Source organism: Physella acuta, unplaced genomic scaffold (assembly GCF_028476545.2).
Source record: "Physella acuta isolate Inbredline_101_S28 unplaced genomic scaffold, ASM2847654v3 ptg000371l, whole genome shotgun sequence".
Classification (NCBI taxonomy): Eukaryota; Metazoa; Mollusca; class Gastropoda; family Physidae; genus Physella; species Physella acuta.
The window spans coordinates 62,149-85,449 of record NW_026731890.1 but is presented as its reverse complement, the minus strand read 5'-3'; the positions used below and the strand labels follow the sequence as shown (position 1 = coordinate 85,449).

Here is a 23,301-nt window from a genome sequence, read left to right as displayed (position 1 = left end):
AACCCTGGACGTTATCCGCCCGCGCCGCCTGCTGACTTGTGGTTTTAAACTGGGTCAAATAAAACAACCCCGAAGCTTCTACTTTTATGCTTTATATTTCATTTCTAAAACACAAGAGAACAAAACTAATACACATTTGACTAATTATATAATACCAGCTCAATTCTCGAGTATCGAACGAAGTAAATTGTAATGCAAATGTGGTTTAATATTTACATATCCCCGAAAGAGCCTCCACTGACGTCACAGATTACGTAAATCATTGCTTGGAAACGAACGCTCTAAAAATCGATTTGAGTGATCTCAGAGCTCAACAAAAAAGATCGTAGCATAACTAAATAAAACTTCTAATCAATACAAATTGTAAATATTCAAAAAAATCAGGCTTCTACGAAATAATTGTGTATATTCAAATATTTTTCTTCCTTTTTATAAAAGTTTATTTTCTACGAAACTGAGGCTCGTAAAACTAGTGTCTATGTTGACCACCGAGTAAGCAAAAGGCTCCAACCACAACATGGCTGATCAGTGCGTGGGAGGGTGGGGCGAAATTCAAATGGTTGTAGCTTGCTGCTGTACCTAAGAATTTAAAGTTTTCAATGTCCGTGTAATTTACTTATGAAATTCTGTTTTACCTTCCTATACAGGTAAGAAAATGCATTTTATAGATTGCAAATCATAAACAGCGTAAAGTGTGGTGTAGAATCCATGCATGCAGTGTGTGTGTGTACGTGTAGTCTACAGAAGTGTGTCACTGCCTCCGTGTAGCTGTGTTGTAGTCATGTTCATGCAGGATAGACTAGTAGTTGAAGTACCGAATGTGTTAATATTTTTAATAGACTGTTACGCTAATACATACCTACATGATAATAGATAGGCCCTGTAGTATAGAATTTCATAGATCTAAGGGGGGGGGGGGGGGGAAGCGGATAGATCCACATTCGGGGGGGGGGGGGGGGGGGGGCGGAGGACCACCGACCTCGCCCCCCTCCTAAAAAAAGAGATGCGTGGAAGAAACTCTGACTACACTACAGCTGTGACTTCAATTTCTAGCTCAGTCCTAGGGCTAGATCTAGTTAGTAGTAATGGTTTAAACTAAATAGTAATACACTTAATGAAGTTAATACACTAAACTGTAGGCCGCCTCATTGCTTAGATGGCTGGATTGACCTCTGACCCTGAAACGTCACGCGTCGTTTTCTGACGGTTTTTACGTTTATTTTAGGGTCCAATCCACGACAAATGAAAAAACTGTTAATCTCGCAAATTCTTATCATTATTTTAACACAAGATGCTAATAAAATGGATAATATGCCTTAGAATGCCAGAAAAAAACGCTAGAATTGTAGTTGTAAATAATGAGAGGATTTCCAGTGGAGCACTCTCCGTATAAACTGAACCGCGGCCAAAAACGACCGTATAACGGGGAAAACGGCCCGTATAACGGTAGATTAATATATAATTGAGATATTTACCATGTATATTTACAGTATTATGGATGATCTTTACCAAAAATCCAATTACCCCGTAAGTAACCATGCGACAATTTCTCTCTGCTATTTTTAGTAACGTTGCGTCATTGTTACGCTAGTTGCCAGACAGAAACAACTAGTTTTTGTTTTTTACGGAATGAACTGTTAAGTCTAGTATTTTAATTATAATTCAATTGTAGCATGTGTGGAAAAAGTAAAATTATGGACATTATTATTGTATTAGTAATTTTATTAGTATATTGATTTTTTCTTCACTGTGGGCCGACAGTTGCTGCATTCGTGACCGGTGGTTAACCTCGTCAACGCTGCGTGGCCTATTCGTTTATATAATCAGTGATGCTCGTTCAGTGGCCTTTTTCAGAGCTAGGCCTAATTACTGGCGATTTTTAGACTTAATTGATCGGCCGTTAGCCCTTTTCATTGCTGCGTATTTTAAAAAAATGCTCGTTCAGCTGCCTTTTTTTGGCGCTAAATAATCTGTTTACGGTCATTTTAAGCGTTTATTTATTTATTTTTTTAAGCTAGACGTAGATCTAGTTAATTTTTTTTTTATACAGCTGGCTGTCTAGCATGCCTGATATGTGAACTTTAAAAAAAATGACCGAACTTTAAAAAAAAAATGACCAGAAGTAGGGAAGTAGGTCTGTAATTCAATTTGCTTGAAGAAGGGGGGGGGGGGGGGGAGAGAGAGAGAGAGAGAAGTGAAGACACCGACCATCTCGTGTACGCGTGTTCATTCTATGACGTGTACTATAGGTCACGGTGACCCCGCGACCGTGGTGGGATTTTTCATCCACAGGATAGTAAACGTAAGCAAGCAATCACGCGAGTGACGATGTTTGGAGATTTTATTTTAAAAAAATAATCACATACGTCATGTTTTCAAGATGAAAAAAAAAATGTAATGTAAAAAAAAAAAGACACTAATACCATGTATGAACCTCAGCTGCCACGCTGTTGACTCAATACAATGTGAATTGAGTGTAAAATGTATTTGTATTTATAAACTATCATAACTATTACTATCATATTATTTTAAGCATATTTATTATTTAAAATTAGAATTTGAAATAAAAATATTTATTATGGTCATTTGATTTATGCAGGTGTTCATTACTTCATAAAATGGTATGAATATCATGTGGAGTAGAATTTAATAAATAATAAAATAACTAGATACAGTTTTATTATTAACGAGTTGCTTTTTGTTATTTTCCGGTGAGTAAATTACCTAAGCTGACGCAATTACCATGGCGGGAATTAAAAGCTCGTGCACACAAGTCCACGACGTCATGTTATGCCGGTCGAGGGCCAAGAACGCTGATTTGTCATTCATTTTCCTTTTTTGATTAATTTTCAAATTCTCTATTTTCTCGTCAACCGAGTAAGCTAGATATTTAAATGAGGTGTCACATGTTCTCTTAAGGGGTAAGGAAGTTAATGGTGTATTTGAAATAACAGAATATTTTATTTTAAAAAATCCATAATTCAACCTACTAAACTGGAAAACTCTAAACTTTAGAGTTTCCCAGTTTAGTGTATTACTATTTCGGGCCCACACCCAATTTTGAATTGGATCATACATCTAGATCTAGATCTAGATTTAAATCTGATCTAGTATACTAAGTATATTATACCAGGACTAAATCTCTCTCTTAGCAATAACCAATACTTTTTAATATCGGCCCTAAATCTATCCCAGATCCAGAAGTCGAGATTTTATCAACATCATTCAATGAAGTGGGGGGGGGGGGGGGGGGGTGACTCTTTTATTAACTATTATGTGTGTGTGTGTAAGGGGGGGGGGGAGAAGGAGATGGAGTACCTTTTGGAACCTCACAGTCGATTGGCAGATGAAGTAGAGTTCACCTGTTTCAGTGACCTTCAGAATTTGGGATGACTATGTCCAGCCTGGGAGGAGGGGGTGAGATAAAAAAAATGTCATGCCACATGGTTGCATTTTAGAAAGTTGGAAAATGCATTTTTCAAATGTTAGCCTAAATGTTCTATTATCAAGCCTACATATTTTGTATCAATCACTCAGGCCTATTATGTAGGCTAATGATACTAATAGCCATTCCTGTTATTCTCACAAGTCTACCTTTTAGTTCTGAATCTACCCTTACACATATTGGATAACATCTGTACTTTGTTTTTAAATTGTCATAGATTGTAGGCTTATTTAGTCTAGATATTTTTCATATGATAATAATATAGCCCAGTTGAGTATGCCTATATAGTTTAAAATAAATATATTTTACTCAGTTCATTCTCATTGTATGATTAAATTGTTACAATATGATTTATATTAAGGGGGTCGGCGTGGTCGAGTCGGTAAAGCTCATGGTTGCTACACCGAAAAAGTCTCAAGTTCGAACCCTCGGGCAGATGAGGCTCGTTAGCTGGGGACAGCCACTCTTCTAGGAGAGACAACTCCAAAATTAAACAACTGCTGCCTTGTAGTTTGTTCTTGGTTGGACAAAGGCTATGGAAGCAAATCCAAAAAGAAAAGCAGGCTGAAATCGGAGTCAATGGCCTCAATGGCGCATAACCAGTTGACACGTAACGCTTAACTGTGTTGGAGGCGTGGTCGAGTCGGCAAAAAGCTCATGGTTGATAAATTCGAACAAAGTCTCGAGTTCAAACCCACTGGCAGATAAATCTCAAACCCCTTCAACACTAATAGTTAAGAACGAAGAAGAAGAAGATTGTAATTATTTACACTGCAAGTGTTAAAAGTAAATCTGTTACTATTTTTTGTATTGATAATATGGTTAGAGTTCACACTTGTTAAGTCAAAATTTGTCAAATACAGAACACTAATTCATATAAGTTTAGCCTGAACTGACTTGGGCTACAAAGAGAGTGTTTATATATTTAGGATACAGTGTTTCTTTCTCTATAGGGGGAAGGCACTATTTTGAAAAAAATCTAGAAAGTATAGTCCCACTATAACTCGTGTATTCTCCTTACAGTCACTCACAACTTACTGAATGAAAATGTCTGAAGAAAGCCTGCATACAAATGGGCCTTAAGTTAAATGATTACAGTGGCATTCCAATGCTTATTTTTGTGACCTTGGCCTAAATGACCCTGATTGACCTAAAATGACCCTGAGCCAGAAGCTGTCTGTCTTACTTTATCTCTAACTCAAACAATGAGTTCCTTCATTCAACTCCTTTTGTCTAGTATGACTATGTGTATATCAGGGATTTTCTATTTGGATATTAAAAATGAAGGCATAGTTTGTCTAGAAACAGATGAGTGGAATAATTTACTTAAGTCTATAGAGATAATAGTTATATTCATTGTAATATCACTTTTTATAAATGAACCATGAGATTTAGTTTTGCATGATTTAGTGACAGCTAAGTGATAATGTTACAGGTATATGACAAGGTGTATAAGGGATCATCCTTTATGTATGGTTTTATTTATTCCTGTTCAGCAATCACAGCATGCTAGAAAATGGCTTGAATATTTTTGAGCCCATCTACACATTTATTGTTTAATTAAAAAGCATAGAATACAAGCACAAGAAATTACATACAAACATAATTGTGCATATTTAAATATTAATTTAAATACACTTTTTAAAATAGACCTTAAAAAATATGTTGGTACATCGACTAATGCATTTGTAGTTATTATTTTTGGTATTTAAATAAGGTTTATGTATTTACATAAAATTTGAATTTTTGAAATTAAAGCTTGAAACATCCTGTTTTGTCATTGCCCTTAAGTAATGAAAACAAAAAAATTTAAAACATGGATTACAACTTTTTTTTATATTGCCACCAAGGAAATCATTTAGTCTATGGATAGAGATGGCCTACAGCACAAAAGAAAGGTGGTCCTGGTTAAATAACCAATCAAATTTTGGCTATGAATGTCAAGGCAACATGTCAGATGTACGCTATGAATGTCTTGGTAACATATGGGATGATACTGCACAATCTTGAGTACTCTCTCTGGATAGGATTTGGCCATATTAAATGCCCTTATTTACACCATCCCACTGAGTTCTCCCTATATTTTAATAGCATAGTACCACATATTTTTTTAAAGATCACTTATAATTCTGCCAGTAACTATTACATACATGTAAGACATTTCAGGTTTTGTGGTTAATGTCAACATGATAAAACAAACATTTCTGATTGTACTTTAATTATTGCACAATTAAATCTGTTAAATTATACATCAGATTTTAAACAAATGCTGAAATGCCCACACAGCATGTAGAAGGTATTATTTTTTATTAAAAATAAAAACCATATTGCTCAACTGTGATTAACAGCTTATAGTGCAGTTCTGTTGGGTTTTTATTTCGCATATCAGTCCCTCCTCAAGCACATCATTTTAAGATGATTTTATATAGGCATATATGACTTTAAAACAGTTTGTTATAGTAAACAAAGGTATTAGTCATTGCAGCTGGTATTTATTATGGTTAGTGGCCCAGAGGTATTTTCATGGCTTAAATAACAAGTGATCAGTCTCTGAAGGCAAATTGTCCTGTGTTGAGGTGTTGCATTTCACTTGTGTGATCGGATCAATTGAATGTTTTCTTTTTCTAGTCTTTCATTCCTGGGGTGACTGTAATCAATATTTTATTTAAAAGTAATACTATCCTCTGGTATATCCTCGTTTGAAATGAACTATTAGCACTGTATTTTTAACGATGTTTTTGTTTCCTGTTAAAGTGGTGGGAAAAGGTCCCAGTGTTTAAGTTTTTTGCTTGTTCATGTGCAGTTATGTGATATGCATGGTTTCTCATTTGTTTCTACAGGGATGCCTATTTTGAAAGTTTTCAAAAATATCCTTTCAGTTCGGTCACAAAAAATTAAGGAAATTGCGCTTAAATTGTCACTATACTTTTTATTAACTTGTTTTTAAATTATTGCTTGCTGTATTACCAATTAGGTTTAAAAAAATATTGCAGTTAAAGTTTGTATTATGTTACTTCTTTTAAATTAAAGTTTAAACAAACAAACAAACCCGCTATGATAAAAGGCTGGGCTATGCCAGTGGCGGTTCTAGGTGTTGTGGTGGTGTTGCTCCAGGCAATATTGTGGTGGGCGGGGGGTATACTAATTGAAAAATACAGACAACCCCACCCACCTCATCCCTATTCAGAAGGTTATATCGGAGCCACATTGAATTACGTCTAATGAAGAAGGGTGCAAAATACAACCGACCCTTACAAATGTCTCTCTATATACTCTGTTTTGTTAGTCTAACTAGAAATACAATGGCAGATTCTCCATAGTTTTGATGGTCTACATTTTAATAGTAGAGGTTTTGGTTCGATTGGACTCGTCCAGTTTTCATAAAAGGTGTCAACAAGGGCTTCTTATACACCACTGTATCCTCTCCCCACTCCCCAGTCATTATCTCCATATGAATACTGTCAACAATGTTAATGCTTGAAACTTTGACTGCAGACTTTTCCAATTATGCCTTCATTACTTTGTCGGATTGATCGCATTGAAGTCTCGCTGGCTAGCCAATTATACAACAGGCCAGCACGAACTAGATGTAAGGCTGTCCCGATGAAATGTCGCATACTACTATTAAAAGTTTAATGCTTACTCATGACAAAAACAGATCCCCGCCTCCTCTCTGGCAAATCGAATAATATCTTCCTGTTATATGATACGAATGACGTCAGTGGAAGCTTCCATTTGTTTTTAAAATATTTTGTTTGTGTTTTGATGGAGATATACCACCTACATGTTCACGTTTTTTTTTTCTCCCCCTGAAATAATTGATCTTCTGTCTCTTCCTCGTCCGCATAGACTAGTTTCATCCCACCTCATGTTTAGAGAAATGTCGGGATCATTTGGGAGTCTTTGAAAAAAAAGGTGACTTTAGCATGGTTAGAGAAATAACGGGATCATTTGGGAGTATTTGAAAAAAAAATGGGGTGACTGGTTTTATCATGTTTTGTTTTTGTTTTTTCAAGATACTTTATAAAAATATTTTGATAATTTTGGCCTTACATAATGCTTGCTCCTAATTCTTTCCGATATACTGGGCCTAATTAATGAAGTGGCCAATGACTCGTATGGTATACCGTGAGTAAAAGGAGGTAGTAGTAATATTTATGTCATAACAGTAACTATATCACACACTAAAATGTTCGCTGTACACAAGTATGCTTCATCTTTCTTCTTCTTTCTCCTTCTTAGTTGTAATATTGGAGTGGATTTCCTCCGACACAATTCAGTATTGCCTATCAAGATGTCATGGGCTGTATTTTCCGTTGATTCTCTTTGCTTCCATTACTTCCATAGCTTTTGTTCACCTAAGAGTTATATGCAAGGCAGCAATTGTTTGATTTAAGAGTTCTCTCTCCTAGCGGGGTTGCTTAATTCAGCTAACGAGCCTCGTCAGCAGGAGTCCAAACTCAGGACTTTTGGAGTAAGCAACCACGAACTGCCATTTCCCATCACTTCACCATTTAGCAACCACGGACTGACATGTGCGATCACATCACAATTTTGAACACAAACATGTCATATTTAACTTCCATTTTAAGCTTTGATTAGCTGTTAACAGTAACAAGGTTACTTTAAAAAAATATCCCTAGATTCTCTGGCTGACCCGATGATCTAAAACTACTCCAGTTTTTATTTTGGATTTTAGGATAACAATTTTAATAGTTTAAAACAAATGTCTGCATTAGTCTTCTATTTATATATTGTCTCCGAAATCCTACTATGTTTTCTTTCCCTGTAACTTTCATCAACTATTTTTGTTGATTATATCAATATCCAAAGAGGAAGTTTAGAAATAGATTGTCTGCGTGTATTTCTGGTCGGCCTGTTGTATACCTTGCTACTTAATCAACAAATGAGTTTTGATAATTTTGATTTTAAATTTGATATGATTAAGACTATTTATAGCTGTCACTTCTAAATCTAGTTCTGAGCTTCGAATTCCTCATTGTGTTTCTGTTTGATTAATGTGTAGGTATAATGATCTAATCAGCTTATACAATGGTTTGTAAACGGAGCACAATGCCGTGTCTTTTCAAGACACTGGTGTATTTGTTAAAGCAAACATTTCGATGTAACTCACTCGTCACATTCTTAGGAATCTTGTTTTAGGAAAGTTGATAACCCAGCCCACTTGTTTCGTTGGAAATATAAAATATGGTGACCGGACAAGTTGCGCAATGGAAAATTGCGCATAGAGCGTGTGCAAAGGCATTTTTGTTTTCCTAGATCGAGAATTTATAGACATTAACAAAGAGTGACTACATGTACACTGTAGCATACTTCCACGAAATATGACAACATTAAAGTGTATTAGTATAAATAGTTTGTATTTGCGCAGTTTTCTGTTTGCACAGTTTTCTCATTGCACATTTTTCTTGGACCGTAAAATATGCACCCTCAAAAATATTTTCTCTTTTTCTTCATCAAATACCTGTGCTTTCATGCTAATTTTGCTTTGTGTAAAGAGTGGACCTGTTTGTAAAAGTAAAAGTACATTTTCTCAGTTAATACGCTGACTGAAATGTAAGGGTAATTAGAGCTTCTAATTACTCTTTACTGGAAGCCAGACAATGTAAATAGTGTACATAAGAGAAGTGCTGCCACACTGTTATATGTCTGCCTTCTATTATTATAAATCTACCTTACTATAACATGAATTCAGAGTTAATTAAAATGTGTACTTTGACTTTTGTTGTTTAGTTTCATTAAATATTTATCAAGTGTTTCTCTTGTATTTGTTCTCTAGACTTTTGTTTTGTGCGCTCTGTATTTCTAGATGTGGTTTGTTTTTCTCATTTGGAAAAAAAAAATTGACGGATCGACTCCCCTTAAGATATGGCTATGTGGGAGTTAATCATCTATTAACGGAATGTAATTTTTTCTCATATACGGGGTTAGCAGGAAAATAGCTTTCTGCTGTTAGTATATAAGTACTCGTACAAGTGACTTAGCTCTAGCTTCGTGTGCTTCTTTGATCTCGGCATATGATTATAAATGGAATAGTGTGGGCTGCGCCCCACCCCCCCCCCCCTCCCATGAATAAAAAGGGCCTGCTGGCAAGTGTCTTAACCGCGAACGTCCGGCATGCCGAAATACAATATTGGTTACCAATCTTGCTCAGCATTCTCGCAATATAATCGTAGATGGCTTTATTATAGCACTTGACGAGCGATTTCTTTTGTTCTTGTACGAAATATGTACTCATGCATGTACTCATTTATCCTACTCTTTTGTCGCAGCGTAAATATAATTACGTCACTTTAACCATTGCCGAGTAATAGTTAATGGCATTTAAGAGTTAAAGACGAGTTTCCGAAAACTTTTGATACGTTAAGATCTCATGTTTCGTACTCCGCACTTTGTACTTATCTTGTGCGCTCCCCCCCCCCCCTCCCCCACACTCACACATACAGACACATACACATACATTTATATTATTTTTAAGTTTGAACAATTTTGTGAACGCTAGCACACTTTCTTATTTATTAACATTGGCGGCGTGTTCGTGTGTCAGTAAAGCTCATTACTGCTCAACCGGGAAGTCACGGGTTCGAACCCCGAGTATGGGGTAAGCATACTCCATCGAGGCATGAAAGTATCAAAGTCAACTGCTAACTTGTTGTTTTAAAAGCAGACTGATATTGGAGTCAACGGGCCATACTTAATTATGTTGGATTAAATCCCGTCCAATTTTACAAGAAAGAACGAAGAAGAACAACATTTGTACTTGAGTGATTATTGTAAATACATTTTGTAAAAATTATATTGTAAAATTATCAGGAAAGCAACCCAAAATAACTTATCCAGTATTTCTGTGTCTGCGCTTATAAGTTGCACTTAAGCCACGCTGTAACCGATATTAATTAATCTGTATCTCCACAAGACAAATCAAGCTTGCGTGCGTTGCTGGGCCCATACATATCTTTACATACATAAACAGTCCGCCTCCGCAATGGGACCATTTGTATCGTCCGCGGATAACAGTGATGTTAATTTATTCTTTGGAGCAGGGAACCAGGAAGTGACTTAACATAAAGTCATCTGCTGTTGTTTTATGGTGACTTTAATACTGTTTTACGACGGGTGTTGATTGCATGTTGTGTAGACTGACTGTACTGACTTATAGTGTCGGCTTACACCAACCTATCAGTATTTTGTTCATGTATTTTATCTTATATACTTAAGTATAGATGTTGAGATAGTGAGATGTTTTATTATAACCGACGTAGAGAATGTGCCACGTTTTTAGACCGAGCTAGTGATAATCTTCTTATCTAATATCCCTCGTTCGTAATCAGATTTTTCGCGTTAAGCACTTGATAACCTGCGTACGTTATTCCCACGTTCGTAACCCGAGTTCAGCGCCAAGCATGTGATGCATGTGTTTGCCCTTCAACCCTCGAACTTAATTTATTATTGCACCCTGCCCCCAGCTAGAAATTATCCCGATTTACTTACCACGTCAGTGAATAGCAATTGGCTTTTTTTTCCCCCCGGCGAAAAAAAAAGGGGGGGGGGGGGGGGCTTCTGTGCCTACGTATTCTTTAATTTGAAACTTTAAAAAAGATGTGCCTCTTGTGTGGAGGTCACTCTTATTGTATTAACAGCCAACGTTTTCACTTAATTGATGGATTTCTTTTTAAAATCCAGCTTATTATGAGTTACATTTCATTGTTGTAATATTAATTTCAGTACTGATTATTACTTGAGTTTGGTCTCTACGTAAAACAGTATCTGGCATTGTGTGATATTATTTGTAGAATTGTCATGATTGTTTTGACTTGGGATCTAAACATACGAAATACTACCTGATGTCCTGTAAACAATTGATTTAAAGTTGACCATACCACGTCAACGCTGCTGATGCATCGCAAAAATGGACTTGTTTTACTTTCACACGATTGCGAAATAAAGGAAATCAACTCATCAACACAATCTAAAATCAGTGTTAACTAAGCCCCCGCATCCCCGTAGCCTTGATCTCATATTTCTCTAGGTACGCCGCTATCCACCTGGGATATTTCAGGGGTTTGTGATCTCACGAGCCGAGGGTTTAAGAGTGCGTCTGACGTTTGAAATAACTAAAAGTGCATCCCATGTACTTTGATGTGTGTGTCAAACCCGTTTTAAACTCGGCTTACTATAAATGTCTTGACGCCTATCGCTGTCATCTCAACGTACCCCTTTCTCGTTGATTTCGTTTCTTCTATCTAGTCGCTAGTCCTTGTACTGCTTGTTTTTCTCTTTGTATCCCATATAGGTCTGCTAAAGTACATTTTTGTGTCTTTTTTACACACCTATATTCTAATAGTGACACTTGAATCTGGGTTATGTAGGTTAGTAATATAGGTTAGTAATATAGGTTAAAATTATATGTTAGTAATAAAGGTTCGTAATATAGGTTAGTAATAATTAACAGCATAACACATTTTTGGTGTGTTTTATTCATAATGAATAATATTAAAGTAGCGTTTAAAAATGGATTATTGTGTGCGTGGTGTTGTAGACAAGGTTTCTGTTATTCCTTGGCCAACGGTTTTTGGACTGAGAGCTCAAACAAACGCATCGCCAGCCATATCTTTTGTACTCATTTAAAAAAAAAAAAATTATGAATAGAAACACACTTAATCGTAAACAATATCCACATACCCCGCTTTTTGAGTTTTTAGTACTTGGCCTACTGTGCTACAGTGTATCTTTTATGTTTAACTATTTGCTGTTTGATAATTGATGTAGTACGGTAGTCAATGCAGTTATCTTCTCTCCCTTAAGTAAGTATGAAAAGTCATTCCCCCCCCCCCCTTTAACAGTTGTTCCCACATGTATTAGTTAAAAGCCGAACACTTACAAAAGTATTTAGATCTAGCTCACTAAAATCCACAGTAAGGTAGTGTGCGCATTGGATCAAAATTTAAATAAAATCATTATCGAAAGCATCTAAACCGACCCTTTAAAAATGTTTTTATTATTTTGGCGCGTTTTGCCAAGGACACCCTTCTCCAATGACACAGCTCTTGGCCTAGCTGGGAGCTTATCGAAGCGTGTTGCGGTTTTAGTTTTCCTTTACACCAGACACTTATAAAAGCAGAGCCAGCGGCGTAGCTTACACTAACCCACAGAATCTAGATGTGGTTCTAGATTTAGACTCCGGATATATGTTTTGTAAGTGTTGATGTGGGCGTATTGTACGCAGGATTTTGTCTGCTTTTAAAAAATAGTTATTGAATTCTATTTAAAAATACACCCGGGTGGGATGACCCTATTGTAGCTACGCCCCTGAGTGTCTCTCCTCGAACAGCTGTTGGTGGAACAATGTCCTTGTAAGTTCCGCTGCAGTACAGGCGCGCCATATCTCGCTGTGCCAAAACTGAATGTACCTTGCCGTGTGACTGGGCCGATGACACTTGGTGTAGGAGGCAGGCGGGGGAGACACGGTTTTTTTCTCCCCTTTACTACAGCCCGGGTTATAATGTCCCGGTAGCGGGTGGTAGAGGGCGGCAGTGGGAGGGCATTAAACTTGGCACCTCTCCGCAACCGAGGCAGCGTGACACTGTTGTGCAGGTGTGTTCAGGTAAACAGCGGGGGAAAAAAATCCGTGCGCCGTATCGCTACAGGTGTAGATAGTGTTACAGTTGCATCAAGTTTCCCTATACATAATTAAAAAAAGACCTTCTACCCTCGAGTCTTAGAGTCGTGTTACTTAGAGTATGGGCGGCATAAACTATGGGGATTTATATGTAGATTTTTTTTTCTATTAGCATCAAGACATTATCAGGGGACTAACATTTATAAAAAAAAATGGGGAACGGGGGCTGTCTTTTCTATCTAAGTGAAGCCAGGTTATCTTATACATTTTTATTTTCTTCCTCGTTCATAATTATTATTAGGGGGTGTTTTTCCCCAACATAATTAAATAATACGTGTCAAGATATAATGCGCAATTTATGGTCCGTTGACTTCTGCTTGCGGTTCCATCTGGGTTAGCTTCCATAGCAAGGCAGCTGCTGTTTGGTTTTGGAGTTTTTCCTGTCTTACGTGGGTTGCCGTACACAGCCTTATCCGGTCGGGTATCAAACTCAGAACTTGTGTGTTTGAAGTCATTCGCTATGACTTCCGACTTATTCTCTTCTCATATGTACTTTGCATTACACTGAAATCTTTCTTTAGGCTCTGCATGATATTGGCCAGATCTTAACATTTTGATGCCAGCTAGTAGACCTCTCCCTCAAAATCCATTTTGTTTATTAATTTCTACCATCTCTACAACTTGCCCATATTGAGTCTTGCGTTGGATATTTTTATTTATTTATCCTGTAATCCTGTAAAATCCCCAGTCGTTATGTATAGCGTATACAACTATGTCTTGGTCTAGTTAATGTCCCCTGTAATCTCCGTGCTTATGTCCTCATCAAATTATAAAAAAAAAAAAAATAAAAAAAAAATGAAGAAGGCTGAAGGTAACTAACCTACTTTATGCTAGCCTGCCGTATCCTGTTGTAAAAATGCAAACAATAGTTGCTTTTTTTGCACCCCGTCCACTCACTCCCACAAACCATTGTGATTACGCACCATGGGAGATTCGTAATCGATATAATGCCATTGATCCCGTGTCTGATCAATTTTTTTTTATTGCTAGGGTTGTTGCTTTACCGCTGGGGACATAATTAAAAATTAATTGCCTGGAAATGTAAATGATCTTCCGATTAAAAAAAAAATTAGTTCCGTGGTTGCTACTTTATCTAACTACACTTAGTTACTTTCTTCCACAGTCAAGCGGACAACGAGTCGTGAAATTCGTCTACCCTGTTATCACGTATGAGTGCTTGTGATTGCTGAACAATATGATTGTTTTACCTGATGGCCTTGAAGATTAGTCCTCTACGTGGCTCTGTACGCGACAAAGTGGAAACTTAGCTTACATGGTAAGTCCTCAGCATTACCATCTCCAAATATTAGACAAGTTTATAACCCCTGTAATTACACCTAGTGGATGACAGTGCATCTCTGTCAAAGACTACAACAACTTGAAAAATAAAGACAATATCCTAAGTTCTGAATAGATTTGCAGCTACGAAAATGATTGATACAGTTTCATATATGCACAATGACAACGTAGTCCTAATACCAGGTAATTTGTTATCAGAAATTGACGTGGTACCGATTATACATTTTACTATATGTTGAATGGTGTTTATACTTCAGTGTTGTATCTTAGAGTTGAGCAGTGTTGTATATGAGAACAGTGAATATCTTAATATCTAAGAACGGTGCAGTGTGGTATTCCAACAAGGTGCAGTGTAATATCTCAGAACGAGGCAGCGTGTAATCAAAACGGTGCTGTTTGGTATATCAGGACGGTGCGGTGTATTATCTCAGAACGGTATATGAGAATGATGTAATATCTCAGAACGGCGCAGTGCGAAATCAGTACTGTGCTGTGTGATATATCAGAGCGTTGCAGTGTAATATCTCCGATCTGTTCAGTGTGATATCGCAGAACGGTGCAGTGTAATATCTCAGAACGGCGCAATGTGAAATCAGAACGGCGCAGTGTGGTATCGCAGAACGGTGCAGTGCCTGTTGTTAATTACTTTTATTATTATTGTTACCTCGCGTGTCAGGTCACTTCCCTTACAACACAAACACAAGTGAGTCATCCTTCAATGACCTTTAACCTGCTTGATTTTTATACTGCTGTCACGTACACACCACCCATTTTGAAACCATTATTTATTTAATTAACGTTTAAATAGACGTTTTATGATCTTGTTTATTTTTAAACCGCCGTTTTAATCTGTTTACATGACAAATTCTAGTTTAGCTCAATGTTGACTTTGGAAAAGTGCGCCGTTGTGACCTAGTTTTCGATCAGGCCGTAAACGTGTTAATGAAGACTTCCCCAACTTAGTAGAGAGAAAAAAAAAACAAGAATAGGGCAATTATTGTAAAAGTCAACAGCGAAGTATCAGTGATGAAATACTTAACGAGGCGCTAATTTCACCATACCTCGGTATTGTTTGTTTTCATAGAGATGTGGAAATCGATTGTCTGGTCTGATAGAGTAATAATAAAAAAAAAACCACTGAAAAACACTATGCGTTGTACGTTGGTGATGAACTTGGACCTTTTAGGGGTTGACTTTATCAAGATATGATGCAATATTTAGGGGTTGGGGTGAATAAGGGTATAGTAGTAACGGATTTTTAAATTTACTTATCGGTTTTAGTAACTTTTATATTAAACATAAACAATTTATACCGAATCTGTGATTGCATTAAATTATACATACATGTATAATAACAATTTATTAAAGTGTTGTGATGTGATGTGTTTAACCATTATCCACTAATGTTTGTGTATATTACTTAGTTATTTCTTTAAGTTTCTTTAACGTTTATTCTGTGTCTTGAAGTAGATGTTTATGAATGTTCGTTAACAAGGTTTATTGGACGATTCTGTATGTACTTATGTGCCGTTTACTTAACTGAGCTGAAATAGACTCATGAGATTAGTTTCGATATGTTCGTGCACACTATGACTAACCCACTCCCAACAGCTGGCCAGTGTGTGTGTGTGTGTTGGTGGGGGAGGGGGGCATGTTGTACTGTGACAAGCTTTAAGTAAACAACTGTTCGCTATGTACGCTTTGTCCCGGACTTTACACTGCTAACGCCTGGTGCATTATGGTTAGCCTTAACCATATTATTCGTTAAGTTTATATTCCGTATAGCGAAGCCCTAACTCTTGACACTAACCATAGCCTAACCATAAATGCCACTAACCCTAGCCCTTTTCTTAATCATAACTCTGTGACGTTACTGAATCGCTTTTGTTATTTAAAGCTAGACCAATACTTATATACAGCTAATCATTAATAACAATATAACGTTCTCTTCAATCCTTACGGTCAATGGGGCAAGTGAAGTAGAGTTCACCTTTATCTATATGAAGGGATAGTGTGGCCACCCTATGCCCAACCGTCTTTACTTTCCCTAACATGAGTTAGGCACCCATCAGAGCTGGGTGGACTCTATGACGTTTACAGACTTGATGAACCCGGATTCGAACTTGAGACTTTCGGGTCGTATGATCTACCAATCGACCACGTCGTCCCATCAGTAATAATGTAGTGCCCAAATATTTACAGCTTTGTTTGTACTATTGTAGCCTATATAGTTTAAATATCTACCACACATATATCTACACTTCAAGTCTGACACATGTGTTTCATCATCGGGCATATTTACAAAACATACTTTTGGTTCCCTTAAAATATACCCACTTCTCTCTTGAAGAAAATATATATTTAGACATGTAAGTAACCAACCGACCATAGCCCTGTTTATTTTATCGTCTAAAACAGCTTTTCGGATGACCTATTTTTTTAAAAACACGACTGAGTTAAGCATTGCGTAACAAGGTAAACACCTCCAGGTAATAATAGCCGGGCCTAGGCATCGTTATGTCAGATGGTGCCGTCTATATGGAGTTATTAAAGCATAATTCCCCCCCCCCCCCCCCACCTCACCACCTACGGTATTTTCGAGGTGATGAAGTCTACCTAGCCAATTAATGCGGCGTAGGTTTGTTTGAATACAGAGTTTCAGACATTGATCAGAGACTGCTGAAGTCGTGCCTATGGATTGTTTTAGAGTTTAGTCAAAAGCTGTTAGATTTTGAACTGTTTTACTAGTTTGAGAGATTAGTCACTTCTGTGAGTGACTTGTTTTAGAGATTTATCCAAGCGTTGAAGTCTGACTTTTTTTGTTAGAAATTTGTCACTTTATTTTCAAAAAAATTGTATAGTTTTAGAGATTTATGTGAGCGTTGAAGTCTATCTTGTGTTTAAAGATTTGTCAAATCTGTGAAATCTTTTATTGTTTTGGAGATTTGTCAGCTAGTGCATAACTCACTTATTTTTCATGATCTGTCAAGGATTGCTTTATAGTCCCAGAAATGTATTTTCAAGAATAGTTTTGGGCCTTTAAATACGCCACATGATTGTGGAAATGATACACGAAATGTCGTAATATGGCTACCTTCATGTTGCCACAGACAGTCACTATTTTAACCCGTGGTGTCTCCCCCATTCCGTCACCTTCCTAGTACTCGTGAAACGCTAAGCATTCTATCTTTCCCCCGGAGCCACTCCATTGTTTGAATACAGTCTCAACATACACGCTTGTAACTGTAACAATGAAACAGCTGTTCGTGTAGGTAAATACTAGACCCTTGCGGGCAGCAACAGGTTTTAATTTTAATTAATGCATTCTAAAACATTTTTTTATATCGCATTTTTACTATACATTTTATTATATCAATATATTGTGTCCTTGTGCATTTTTTAATTCAGCTGTAAAAGCCACTTTCTTGTGCAATGTTGGCCGGTTGAAAATTGAGTAAAACTGGGTTGTAGTTAACATTTGCAAGAGAAAAAGAGAATAAAAAAGAAAAGAGAATTAGGAAGTGATGAATACGCCCTAAGGGTCTGCCCTCCCCCGCTTTTGTCTGCTTCTGTGTTGTTGTTTTTTTTTCCCTTCCCTTTAATATATCGTCTGACGACGGTGTAATGACGTCACTAGGATGTCGTAATGTTCCGACCGTTTCACCTCGTTTTCCAGCTGTCTTGGTGGATCAATTGTACTTTGAGTTTTCACGTTTAAATTAATGATCAGGCTGATCGATAACACCTGTGATAGCCGACGTGTACCCACGCTTCAGCGTTTCAATCATCATGTATGCCGTATTTCAATCATTTTAAACCATGACATTTCAATCATCATTTTAAACCATGACATTTCAAGCATCATTTTAAACCATGACATTTCAATCATCATTTTAAACCATGGCATTTCAATCATCATTTTAAACCATGAAATTTCAATCATCATTTTAAACCATGACATTTCAATCATTATTTTAAACCATGACATTTCAATCATCATTTTAAACCATGACATTTCAATCATCATTTTAAACCATGGCATTTCAATCATTTTAAACCATGACATTTCAATCATCATGAAAACCATGACATTTCAATCATTTTAAACCATGACATTTCAATCATCATGTAAACCATGACATTTCAATCATCACGTAAACCATGACGTTTTGATCATTTTTTCATGATGTAAAAACCATGACATTTCAACCATCCTGTTAGCATGACACTTTTTCTAAACCGTGACATTTTAAATTATTTAAGTCACGACATCTCATTCATTTAATCCATGATTTTTCAATCTCTAATCCATGCCATTTTAATTTTCATTAAACTCATGACATTTCACTCGTCATTTAAACCATGACATTACACTCGTCATTTAAGCTATGACATTACACTCGTCATTTAAACCATGACATTACACTTGTCATTTAAACCATGACACAACATTCGTCATTTAAACAATGACATATCACTCGTCATTTAAACCATGACATTACACTTGTCATTTAAAACATGACATTTCACTCGCCATTTAAACCATGGCATTACATTTGTCATTTAAACCATGACACTACATTCGTCATTTAACAATGACATTACACTCGTCATTTAATCCATGACATTACACACGTCATTTAATCTATACCATTTAGCATTCGGCCACTGTTTACATTTTAAAATCCTCTATTTTGTTGTTTTATTTTTTCATGCCTTGATTACCTTACGTTTCTCTATCATTTTTTTTTTGTCTCCTACTTTAAGTAAACAGTTTCACATTGCAAATAGTAGGCGTAGTTAATCATCGGCGCTTAAATCGATTGTTGGACAATGCTGGGGGTAAATCGATAAGGTGATGAAGCCTATCGCTAGATAGAGATCGTGAAAGCAATACCGAATCTTCTGGCTCAAGTCCGCTTCATTGTTTCAATTCATGCAAACTTATTTTTTTATTTGTTGTTTAGCGTGAGCAGTGTTGAATATTCAAGTGACATGAATATAATTAGTTTTAAATAGGGAGTTGTCCGAGTCTAACACTAATGAGGTATTGTTCCCTTGTGTAGATAAGCGGTTCTAGCTAGAAGTGTAGCAGTATCAGGGAGTTACTGGTACAAGGTTAATGATGGAAAGTGGAGGCACATTCGACATAGTAGTAATACATATATTATATATATATATATATATATATATATATATATATATATATATATATATATATATATATATATATATATTATACATACGTATATATGTTCTCTTTTAGAAATAGAAAATGAAACCTAATAACACATTGCGGAAACGGAAAGATCCGATAGGTTAGCTTAGTGTTATCTATGTTCTCATTTAGAAATAGAAAATGAAACTTAATCAACGTAGCGGAAACGGAAAAATCCGATGTTTGCATAATGTAATCTATATGTTGTCATTTAGAAATAGAAAATAAAGTCTAGTAACAATATACGGAATGGAAAGATTTTTAATGCACACACAAACGGTTTCAGGTATTCCAACAGTCAACGTATAAGTAACACGAGTAGTGTCAGAATAATCCCCTCTTTAACTATACTCCTCCTGAATATACTCCCCTTCCCTTGCATGTTATCTTAATTGAAGGAAAAAATCATACTTTGTATCACTAAACTTACACTACTTTGCTATGTTTTGGCTATGAAGACCAACGTAATACCGAAGTGCTGTTTCTGAAGTGACTACACAGTTTTTAATGCATTCTCCGGCATATTTTCTTTCTTATTCGTACATTCAAAGAATGATCTACACCAGGGGTCTCCAAACTGTTCAGTCAGAGGGCCAAATTAACTATCACATTTCAGTTCTGGGGCCAGATTCTTCCTGACATGTCTTTGATTTTTCTGGATAAAGTTCCGCAGCCATCACCAACAAACGGTTTTTCCGTGGACAAAATTTTCTCCGCGGGCCGGATGAGAAGACCTGGCGGGCCGCATTCGGCCCGCAGCCCGTAGTTTGGAGACTAACATTAATTGAGAGATGAAAACGGTAAGCCATCAATAAACAGTCTTTTGAGAATACCCGTCCCTGGCCTGTCTTGTGTAGACTGTCTCAGCTCACCACAGTGGAAGTAGCAGATTATATCTCTCAATGTTAGAAGTGATTGCTTTCACCCTAATATTATTCTCTCTTAATCCAGCCCTCTAGGAGGTGTGTAATCCGATCTTTAAATCAGGGATAACGTATGAATAACCTTGACCTAGTACTCGTTACTTTGTATCCCGATCCCGTGTAAGGGGAGGGTTGAGACCACCCACCCCGAGGCTGAGTCAATGCACGCGCCTGTCTACGCTCACGGACAATTATTTCAAGCTGGATGGTTGCATCGAGCAATGAAGCTTCCGGTAGTACTATCTCACGTATTTCGTTTCGCCTTTATAACAGTTGTGATGTTTTCTCTTTTCTTATTACGAAAAAAAAAAAACGTTTGAGAAAGAGAGAGAGAAATGAACTCATGGCATGCACCCATTCTTCAAATGTCTGGCATTCGATTCCACAACCACAGCACGATTGCTTCAGAACCTGCTTGACGCATCCGGGTCACCTACTCCCCCCCCCCCCCCACCCTCTCCATCTCCCTCGCCACCATCCCCACACTTCATCATTGTTTGTTTGTTTGTTCCCTCCCCTCCCTCTATCATCTCTACCTCCTCGCCTTCACGTCAACTCACTCTCATCTCGTCACAACGCCGCCGCCTCACGCGGCCTACCCCCGACTCTCCCGTCCCCCACCCCTCCCATCCCCACCACGGCCCCTTTTCTTTTTCCCATTGACAAGGCAGTGGGTCAATATTGGCCTATATAAAGTGCGACATCGGTTGACAATATATAATTATGACACAAGCACGCTTTACGTGAGGTTGTGCCATCTCTCTAGCTACAGTCGCACTCGACGTCTTCATTCCACTTCCAGCATCGCGGGCGGCGGGGAGTATTCCATTCATCAAGGTAAGATTCTTCTAGTTGTTGTTTTTTTTTTCCCTTTTTTTCCCTGCGTGAGTTTTGTGATTTCTTTCTTTGATAAACGTTTTCTGAGTCAAGTTAACATTCGGATAGGGGCTATAAGAGGCGTGTTTTTGATTTTCTTATACAATTTTTCCCAATCGATGTAGTAGTTGTGTCAGCTGTAGGTTCTATATAGACTCTTCTCTCAGTCCTTCGCTGTTTTTTTTTTTTTACGTTACCCTAATTATACTAGCAGTTCATTTAAAATAAGGAAACAAAAAAAGTTTAAACCCATTAGGTAACCAAAAAAAAAATGCATTATCTTTTATAAACGATGCAAGTTTTTTTTTACCAATTCGTTCGTGTGATTAATTTTTGTAAAGTGCTAATAGTATAACCTTAATCTTCAAGTTGTTTTTTTTTTCAAATTAAATACGTCATTTATTTGTCAGTAAATGAAACAATTATCAACCTTAATTAAGTAGAGAGTGTGCGCTGATGTCTCCCCCCCCCCCCCCACCACCACCACTTGTTGAAATCCGTTGTCCTGTTTGTGAGCTGTGGCATTCCCGTGTTGCCAGTTAAGTGTTCCCCCAATCAACACAATCCCGTCAACACCGCCAAGAGTCATTGACCTATCGTGCACGCTGCGGAGGTCACTGGCTCCTCCGCGCGTATAAAAAAAACAATGGCCAACTAGGGGATAATGATTTCTATGGGAACCGATACTGTAAATTAACCGAATTCCATGTCGGGCTTGTATACTTTATACCCCCTCCCGCCTACACGTTATTTAGCGAGTCAGATGTTAGTATTCCTATAGGATTTTTTTTTCTTTTCTAGACGTGTTTTATGAATGTTTTACAGTATTACTGTCATATGATTGACATTAATGCTCCATATCCACCCCAACAATAGGACGGAGTAATCAAATGGTAGAGCTAACGACTGCTAAGTCTCGAGTTCGAATCCGGGTTTAAGTCCGTGAAACGTCGACCCAGGTTTGTGGGTATCGGACGCACGTTAATGAAAGTAAAGGAGGCTGAGCATAGTGCTGACCACACTATCCTTTAAAATGTCGAGGTCACAGAAACAGGTGAACTCTACTACACTTGCCCCATAGACCGTCAGGTTCGAAAGGGAACTTTACTCAGCCACGCTTGTTAGCTTGTTGCCATGTTGTCTATATAGGCCTACTCGTAAACTATTTTCTCCCAGATATAATGATTATATTACTACATCCACCCGTAACATAAATGATACTCTAATATTTCAATTTTGTATATCATTCCATTTGGCCGTACATAAGAAAGTGTTCCTATCATTACATCTAGCCACTGAACACATTGTTCCATCCATTGGGCACTCGTTCCACCATCTATCCATTAAGGAATTATTATATTGCTTGAACAATCGTTCCAGCCTTTTTAACACGTTCTCATTCATTCAACAGTTGTTCTATCTATTAAGCTATTGTGCCAATCTGTTGAGCATTTGTTCCATCCATAGAACAGTTGTTTTATGCATTGAGCAATTGTGCCATCTCTTGAACAGTTGTTCTATCCATTAACTTAGCTATAGTTCCTTCTGTTGAGTAATTATTCCATCCACTGAACAAATGCTTAATCCATTGAACAATTGGGCCATCAATTGAACAAAAATTCGAGCCTGTGAATAATTGCCCCATCAATGAAACAATCGTTCTATCAATTAAACAATCCTTCCATCAATTGAACAATCCTTCTATCCAGAAACCAATTCTTCCATGTATTAACTCCCCCCCCCCCTCGTCGTTACAAGCCAACTATCTTGCTACCATTGCATTTATCCATTGAACACTCATCCCATCCATTCATTTCTCCCCATCCAGACCGTACATTCA

The 23,301-nt window shown here is 37.2% G+C and overlaps 1 protein-coding gene across 2 annotated transcripts in view; it reads left to right on the top strand.

Annotated features, from left to right (window-relative positions):
* Positions 1 to 502: 502 nt before the first annotated feature.
* Positions 503 to 23,301, top strand: part of LOC131941729 (uncharacterized) — a 70,833-nt gene continuing 48,034 nt past the window's right edge. Inside the window, exons 1-2 of one of the 2 annotated variants that reach the window (XM_059301192.1) lie at positions 503 to 647; positions 14,269 to 14,421. The gene's annotated coding sequence lies outside the window, so the exon portion shown is untranslated. Of the gene's footprint in view, positions 648 to 14,268; positions 14,422 to 21,314; positions 21,423 to 23,301 lie in introns of those variants that run through there. The other variant, XM_059301194.1, reaches the window with a different exon arrangement.